This window comes from Rana temporaria, chromosome 13, assembly GCF_905171775.1.
Source record: "Rana temporaria chromosome 13, aRanTem1.1, whole genome shotgun sequence".
NCBI classification, from domain to species: domain Eukaryota; kingdom Metazoa; phylum Chordata; class Amphibia; order Anura; family Ranidae; genus Rana; species Rana temporaria.
Genome location: NC_053501.1, coordinates 1,259,612 through 1,268,903, shown reverse-complemented (window position 1 = coordinate 1,268,903; position 9,292 = coordinate 1,259,612).

Here is a 9,292-nt window from a genome sequence, read left to right as displayed (position 1 = left end):
TGAGATGGGGTCCAAGTGCATATGCCGCGTCACCTGGAAGGGAAAAGACAGGAGGATGTTAGTCATGCATGTGCCCCTCGTGAGGTCTGCATCATGGGGGGGGGGGGGGGGGACAGTCATACCTGACACCCATGTCACTCACCAACCAGCCAGCTGTCCCCGTACACGTTCTGTTCAAATTCTGTTGGGATGTCGCTTTGACGGAATATAAAGCTGTCATGACAGGACCCGGGGTGTTTGGCACGGACGTGCCATATGAGGCCTTGGGCATCCACTATCACCTGGACATTGATGGAATGCCAATGCTTTCTATTGCAGTATATGTGCTCGGTCTCACAGGGGCGCCGTAGTGCCACATGGGTGCAATCAATGGCGCCCACAGTGCGTGGGAATCTGGCAATTTGATAGAAATCTGTCACTGCCTTCTGCCGCAGGTCCTCCTGGGTGGGTCTGATGATGTGGTGGGACATGCGTCTGAGGATTGCAGGGATAACTTGGTGCACACACCTGCTCATGGAGGATTGGGACATCCCAGCCACCATTCCACTTGTGCGCTGAAAAGATCCACTTGCCAGGAAATGCAGTGTTGCCAGGACCTTGACCAGTGGCTGCACTGCATGTGAGGGGTGTGTCTGGCTGGTGATGTCATCATGCAGGGGTGTGGCTAATTCCAGGATGACCTCAGGGCTGAATCTAAACATGCGATACACCTCCGAATCACCCATGGCAAAGACGTTCCTGCGCACTCGGTATACCCTCTCCCGTGCCCTCCTACGAGTCGGTTCACTCAATAGTATTGCTAGAACCATAGCTGCCCCTGGCATGTTGGCACACAGATGTGAGGTCCAGAAAGTGTGGGTGCTCTGCTTGCTCAGCTCGTCCGTAACGGTGCTGCTGTAGTTGCTCTCCAGCTGACCTGTGGACGTCTGTTGCCAAGTTGCCCCTGCTTTTATGAGGAGCAATTTTGCCCGGGCCAAACAGCTTGCGCGCTTGGTGTGCAAACTGCGCCTCACACGCGCAGGTTTTTGAATCAGCGTTAGTTCCTCATTTGCATATTTGCTGAGGGAAAACAATGAGAGCGCAAGTTGCACCCTGCGCAAAAATGCACATTACATGCGCCGGGGCAGAGAAACTGCGTCCGTTGAAAAAAGCCTAATTTCAGGCTTAGCTTGTTTTCTGGGTCATCCGCATATTTGCCTGGGCGCAAATCCGTACTTGCGCGGCGCATTTTGCGATTGCGCCCGTGCAAGTCGTACCTGAATCCGGGCCAGTGCCATTGGGAAATTGGAAAAGCATTTTATCACACCGATCTTGGTGTGGTCAGATGCTTTGAGGGCAGAGGAAAGATCTAGGGTCTAATAGACCCCATTTTTTAAAAAAAAAGAGTACCTGTCACTAACTATTGCTATCATAAGGGATATTTACATTCCCTGAGATAGCAATAAAAATGGTAAAAAATAAATAAAATGGAAGGAACAGTTTACAAATAAAATAAAAAAGCGAAATATATATATATAAAAAAAAGCATCCCTGTCCTCCCTGCTCTTGCGCAAAAGCGAACGCATGCGTCGGTCTGGAGTCATATGTAAACAGCTATTGCACCATGCATGTGAGGTATCACCGCAAAGGTGTTTGGTATCCATGTACTCGGCCTAAGATCATCTTTTTTATTTCATCAATAATTTGGGCAATAAAGTGTGTTTTAGTGCTTTAAAATAAAAAAAGTGTATTTATTCCCCAAAAAATGCGTATGAAAAAACGCTGCGCAAATACTGTGTGGAAAAAAAGAATGCAACACCCACCATTTTAATCTGTAGGGCTTTTGCTTTAAAAATATATAATGTTTGGGGGTTCAACTTAACTTTCTTGCAAAAAAAAAAATCAGTTTTTATGTAAACAAACAGTGTCAGAAAGGGCTTTTTCTTCAAGTGGTGAGAAGAGCGGGTGATGTGCGACATAAGCTTCTAAATGTTGTGCATAAAATGCCAGGACAGTTCAAACCCCCCCAAATGACCCCATTTTGGAAAGTAGACACCCCAAGCTATTTGCTGAGAGGCATCTCGAGTCCATGGAATATTTTAGATTTTGACCCAAGTTGCGGGAAAAATAAATATATATTTTTTTTATTTATTTTTTTGCGCAAAGTTGTCACTAAATGATATATTGCTCACACATGCCATGGTTATATGTGGAATTACACCCCAAAATACATTCTGCTGCTTCTCCTGAGTACGGGGATACCACATGTGTGGGACTTTTTGGGAGCCTAGCCGCGTACGGGACCCCAAAAACCAATCACAGGACAATCTTAGAAGAAAACCTGTTAGGCCCCATACACACGAGAGGATTTATCCGCGAATACGGTCCAGCGGACCGTTTCCGCGGATAAATCCTCTAGAGAATCTCAGCAGATTTCTATGCGATGGCGTGTACTCACCATCGCATTAAAATCCGCGCCAAAATCCTCTGGCGATGACGTGTCGCGCCGTCGCCGCGATTATGACGCGGCGACGTGCGCGACGCTGTCATATAAGGAATTCCACGCATGCGTCGAATCATTACGACGCATGCGGGGGATCCCTTCGGACGGATGGATCCGGTGAGTCTGTACAGACCAGCGGATCCATCCGTTGGGATCAGGCCCGGACTGGGACAAAAAATAGGCCCGGGCATTTTAGACTGAGCAGCCAATTTTTCCAGGGATTCGGGGGGGGGGGGGGGGGGGGGGTGTGCGGCGCGGTAGACATTCGTGGGTGGCTGGTGTCGGCCCTGCTCTCCACACTGTAATGTACAGGAAACACTGTAATATAACGGGAACTGCATTGTAAAGGGGCACTGCAATGATTACAGTGCCCCTTTACAGTGCAGTCCCCTTTATATTACACTGTCCCAGTCCTATTGTGGCCATACAATGCTAGTACTGTCTGTCTCCTATTGTGCCCACACTGCCCAGTGACACTGACCTGCTCTCTTTTTGGTGGTGCGGTACAGCGTGTCTCTCTCTCTCTGGTGGTGCAGGAACAGTGTGGCTCTCTCTCTGGTGGTGCAGGAACAGTGTGGCTCTCTCTCTGGTGGTGTGGTACTGCACAGCATGGTTCTCTGGTGGTGTGGGTACAGCTTGGCTCTCGGGTGGTGCGGTACAGCGTGGCTCTCCCTGGTGGTGCGGTGCAGCGTGGCTCTCCCTGGTGGTGCGGTGCAGCGTGTCTCTCCCTGGTGGTGCGGTACAGCGTGGCTCTCCCTGGTGGTGCAGTGCAGCGTGTCTCTCCCTGGTGGTGCGGTACAGCGTGGCTCTCCCTGGTGGTGTGGGTACAGCGTGGCTCTCCCTGGTGGTGCGGTACAGCGTGGCTCTCCCTGGTGGTGCGGTACAGCGTGGCTCTCCCTGGTGGTGCGGTACAGCGTGGCTCTCCCTGGTGGTGCGGTACAGCGTGGCTCTCCCTGGTGGTGCGGTGCAGCGTGTCTCTCCCTGGTGGTGCGGTACAGCGTGGCTCTCCCCGGTGGTGCGGTACAGCGTGGCTCTCCCTGGTGGTGCGGTACAGCGTGGCTCTCCCTGGTGGTGCGGTGCAGCGTGGCTCTCCCTGGTGGTGCGGTGCAGCGTGGCTCTCCCTGGTGGTGCGGTGCAGCGTGTCTCTCCCTGGTGGTGCGGTACAGCGTGGCTCTCCCTGGTGGTGCAGTGCAGCGTGTCTCTCCCTGGTGGTGCGGTACAGCGTGGCTCTCCCTGGTGGTGTGGGTACAGCGTGGCTCTCCCTGGTGGTGCGGTACAGCGTGGCTCTCCCTGGTGGTGCGGTACAGCGTGGCTCTCCCTGGTGGTGCGGTACAGCGTGGCTCTCCCTGGTGGTGCGGTACAGCGTGGCTCTCCCTGGTGGTGCGGTGCAGCGTGTCTCTCCCTGGTGGTGCGGTACAGCGTGGCTCTCCCCGGTGGTGCGGTACAGCGTGGCTCTCCCTGGTGGTGCGGTACAGCGTGGCTCTCCCTGGTGGTGCGGTGCAGCGTGGCTCTCCCTGGTGGTGCGGTGCAGCGTGTCTCTCCCTGGTGGTGCGGTGCAGCGTGGCTCTCCCTGGTGGTGCGGTGCAGCGTGTCTCTCCCTGGTGGTGCGGTACAGCGTGGCTCTCCCTGGTGGTGTGGGTACAGCGTGGCTCTCCCTGGTGGTGCGGTACAGCGTGGCTCTCCCTGGTGGTGCGGTACAGCGTGGCTCTCCCTGGTGGTGCGGTACAGCGTGGCTCTCCCTGGTGGTGCGGTACAGCGTGGCTCTCCCTGGTGGTGCGGTGCAGCGTGTCTCTCCCTGGTGGTGCGGTACAGCGTGGCTCTCCCCGGTGGTGCGGTACAGCGTGGCTCTCCCTGGTGGTGCGGTACAGCGTGGCTCTCCCTGGTGGTGCGGTGCAGCGTGGCTCTCCCTGGTGGTGCGGTGCAGCGTGTCTCTCCCTGGTGGTGCGGTGCAGCGTGGCTCTCCCTGGTGGTGCGGTGCAGCGTGGCTCTCCCTGGTGGTGCGGTGCAGCGTGGCTCTCCCTGGTGGTCGGTACAGCGTGGCTCTCCCTGGTGGTCGGTACAGCGTGGCTCGGTACAGCGTTGCTCTCTTTGTTGGTGCTGGGGCTATTAGTTCCCCCATAGTTGCCAACATTTGTCCAGGGACACTTTGCAGCACAGCTATTAATTAATTACCACACTCACTTCCCCGAAGCTCCACCCACTCCGCATAATCTTCGCCAGGCGAAGATTATGCGGAGTGGGTGGAGCTTCGGAGAAGTCAGTGTGGTAATTAATTAATAGCTGTGCTGCAAAGTGTCCCTGGAAATTTTTTAAAAATGTTGACAACTATGTTCCCCCAGCACAGTCCTCTCTTTCAATTTACATGTCTCCTATAATAGCAGCCATAAGCACTCCTTTAGCGTGTTTTTGGGTTCCCCCCAGCAGAGTGCATGCTGGGGAGTGTAGTTAGCTGCCTGCTGAAAACAATTGGGCCAACTATCTCTGGGACTACATTTCCCATAATGCCTTTCTGTTTCTTCCGATTGGCTGCTGTTGTGAGGACATCTCCTCACATGTGCTGCCGAGTCCCGACAAGAGAAGGGGAGGGGGTGAGCGGGGGAAACGTCCTGCCAGCAGCCTGCAGCTCTCCCCCTTGCCCCACTGTGCAGACCTGACCGTGACACCTTGGCTGTAGGAGGAGGAGGAGCAGTCCCTGGGAGCAGAGGAGCGGAACTGTTCGTATCGGCTCTGAGGCTGGGCTGTGTGTGAGTGAGACACACAGCTCAGCCGATGCAGCCGAAAGTTCCGCTGAAGGCACAGGCACGGCCGCATAGCGGTATCGGCGAGCGGCGGCCGCGGCCTGTGTTAACCATGTTCAGGCCGCGGTCGGCGCTTACCTACCGCTGTGCAGCCTGAACAGCAACAGGCGCGGGTGGCCCTGGCCAGGTCGGCCTACCGGGCATATGCCCGGTCTGCCCTATGGCCAGTCCGGGCCTGGTTGGGATGGATTCCAGCGGATAGATTTGTTTGGCATGTCAGCAAATATTCGATCTGCTGGAATCCATCCCAGGGGATAAATATCCGCGGAAAAAGATCCGCTGGAGTGTACACACCATAGGATCTATCCGCTGAAACCCATTCGCTGGGATTTTTCAGCGGATGGATTCTATCGTGTGTACGGGGCCTTAGGCCCCGTACACACGACCAAACATGTATGCTGAAACTGGTCCGCGGGCCAGTTTCAGCATACATGTTCGGTCGTGTGTAGGCGCGAGCGGGCCGAATTCCAGCAAACATTTGCCCGCCGGGCCTTTTCCCAGCAGACAAATATTCGTGGACGTGTTTTAAAACCGTCCGCTGGAATCCTGCCCGCTCGGACATGTACGGTCGTCAGTACAGACCTACCGTACATGTCCGAGCGCCCGCCGTCCCTCGCATGCGTCGAATGACTTCGACGCATGCGTGGAAGACTTTAAATGGCAGGCCCGCCCACGTCTCCGCGGCGACGACGCGGACACGCCCCGCGTATTGTTTACGCGCGGACTTCTGTACGATGGTGTGTACAACCATCGTACAGAAGCCCTCTGGCAGACATGTACGGTGAAAACGGTCCGACGGACCGCTTTCACCGTACATGTTTGTTTGTGTGTACCCGGCCTTAGAGTCGGCAAAAGACTTGAGACCGAGGGGGAGGTTCACCTTCCAGCAGGACAACGACCCTAAAGTACAGCCAGAGCTACAATGGAATGGTTTAGATCATGGGTCTCAAACTGGCGGCCCTCCAGCTGTTGTGAAACTACAAGTCCCATCATGCCTCTGCTTGTGGGAGTCATGCTTGTAACTGTCAGCCTTGCAATGCCTCATGGGACTTGTAGTTTTGCAACAGCTGGAGGGCCGCCAGTTTGAGACCCCTGGAAAGCCTATTCATGTGTTAGAATGGCCCAGTCACAGTCCAGACCTAAATCCCATTGAGAATCTGTGGCAAGACTTGAAAATTGCTGATCACAGACGCTCTCCATCCAATCTGACAGAGCGTGAGATATTTTACAGAGAAGAAGAATGGAGGAGAAATGTCCCTCTCTAGATGTGCAAAGCTGGTAGAGACCCCCCCAAAAAGACTTGTAGAGAAAGGGGGTTCTACAAAGTATTGACTCCGGGGGGCGCCATACAAATGCCCCTCCCCCCACACTTTTCACAGATTTATTTGTATCATTTTCCTTCCACTTCACAATTATGTGACACTTTGGGGGTTATTTACGAAAGGAAAATCCACTTTGCTCTACAAGTGCACTGGAAGGGCTGTAGACCCAAGGGGGACATGCAAGGAAAATAAAAAACATACTTTTAGCTTGCACATGATTGGAGGATAAAATCAGCAGAGCTTCCCCTCATTTCAGATCTACCCCTCAGATTTACAGCGACTACACTTTCAGGTGCACTTGCAGTGCAAAGTGGATTTGCCTTTCGGAAATGTGTTGGTCTCTCACATAAAATCCCAATAAAATACATTTATGTTTTTGGGTGTAACGTGAAAAAATTGGGGGAAATTTCCAGGGGTGTGAATACTTTTTCCCGGCACTGTAGTATTTCTGTTGGGGGGGGGGGGGGGTGTTAGACACACAGGAGAATAAAGTTGAGTTTCCTTCTAAAACAAAATACAGAAAATGTACTTGAGGCCGAGTTCTCCGCATCCTATTGGCAATAGCAGAAGGTTCTGATTGGCTCTCTATGGATCCGGATCACAGATCTCCGCTGGGAATTTGCATTGTGCGTCTTTTTGGTGAACGGGGGATGCACAGGACCCCCTGCTGGGAGGTTCTGGGACTGTTCAATGCCTCGGTGTCCTGGGTATGCGGTTGTCAATGCTGAAATAGGTGGCCTGGCATAGCGGTATGTTCCGGAACTCGTTCCTCGGTCAGCGGGATGGAACGTCTCTTCTAGTGTATCCAGAAAACCTCATCCCTCGGGTGGTGGACCTCGTCCCTCGGGTGGTGGACCTCGTCCCTCGGGTGGTGGACCTCGTCCCTCGGGTCGGGTGGTGGACCTCGTCCCTCGGGTGGTGGACCTCGTCCCTCGGGTCGGGTGGTGGACCTCGTCACTCGGGTGGTGGACCTCATCCCTCGGGTGGTGGACCTCGTCCCTCGGGTGGTGGACCTCATCCCTCGGGTGGTGAACCTCATCCCTCGGGTCGGGTGGTGAACCTCATCCCTCGGGTGGTGAACCTCGTCCCTCGGGTGGTGGACCTCGTCCCTCGGGTGGTGGACCTCGTCCCTCGGGTGGTGGACCTCATCCCTCGGGTCGGGTGGTGAACCTCATCCCTCGGGTGGTGAACCTCATCCCTCGGGTCGGGTGGTGGACCTCGTCCCTCGGGTGGTGGACCTCATCCCTCGGGTGGTGGACCTCATCCCTCGGGTGGTGAACCTCGTCCCTCGGGTGGTGGACCTCATCCCTCGGGTGGTGGACCTCATCCCTCGGGTCGGGTGGTGAACCTCATCCCTCGGGTGGTGAACCTCATCCCTCGGGTGGTGGACCTCATCCCTCGGGTCGGGTGGTGAACCTCATCCCTCGGGTGGTGGACCTCGTCCCTCGGGTGGTGGACCTCATCCCTCGGGTGGTGGACCTCATCCCTCGGGTGGTGGACCTCATCCCTCGGGTCGGGTGGTGAACCTCATCCCTCGGGTGGTGGACCTCGTCCCTCGGGTGGTGGACCTCATCCCTCGGGTGGTGGACCTCATCCCTCGGGTGGTGGACCTCGTCCCTCGGATGGTGAACCTCGTCCCTCGGGTGGTGGACCTCGTCCCTCGGGTGGTGGACCTCATCCCTCGGGTGGTGGACCTCATCCCTCGGGTCGGGTGGTGAACCTCATCCCTCGGGTGGTGAACCTCATCCCTCGGGTGGTGGACCTCATCCCTCGGGTCGGGTGGTGAACCTCATCCCTCGGGTGGTGGACCTCGTCCCTCGGGTGGTGGACCTCATCCCTCGGGTGGTGGACCTCATCCCTCGGGTGGTGGACCTCATCCCTCGGGTGGTGGACCTCATCCCTCGGATGGTGAACCTCGTCCCTCGGGTGGTGGACCTAATCCCTCGGGTGGTGGACCTCATCCCTCGGGTCGGGTGGTGAACCTCATCCCTCGGGTGGTGAACCTCATCCCTCGGGTGGTGGACCTCATCCCTCGGGTCGGGTGGTGAACCTCATCCCTCGGGTGGTGGACCTCGTCCCTCGGGTGGTGGACCTCGTCCCTCGGGTGGTGGACCTCATCCCTCAGGTCGGGTGGTGAACCTCATCCCTCGGGTGGTGGACCTCATCCCTCGGGTGGTGAACCTCATCCCTCGGGTCGGGTGGTAGACCTCATCCCTCGGGTGGTGAACCTCATCCCTCGGGTGGTGAACCTCGTCCCTCGGGTGGTGGACCTCATCCCTCGGGTCGGGTGGTGAACCTTATCCCTCGGGTCGGGTGGTGAACCTATAATCATATAGGAATCCCATAGGGACTGTATAGGAATCATATCTATACAGTCCATATGGGATTCCTATATGATTCCTATGCCGTCCCTATGTGATCCCTATATGATTCCTATACAGTCCCTATGGGATTCCTATATGATTCCTATGCAGTCCCTATGTGATCCCTATATGATTCCTATACAGTGCCTATGGGATTCCTATACAGTCCCTATGTGATCCCTATATGATTCCTATACAGTCCCTATGGGATTCCTATACAGTCCCTATGGGATTCCTCTATGATCCTTATACAGTCCCTATGGGATTCATATATGATTCCTATACAGTTCCTATGTGATTCCTATACAGTCCCTATGTGATTCATAT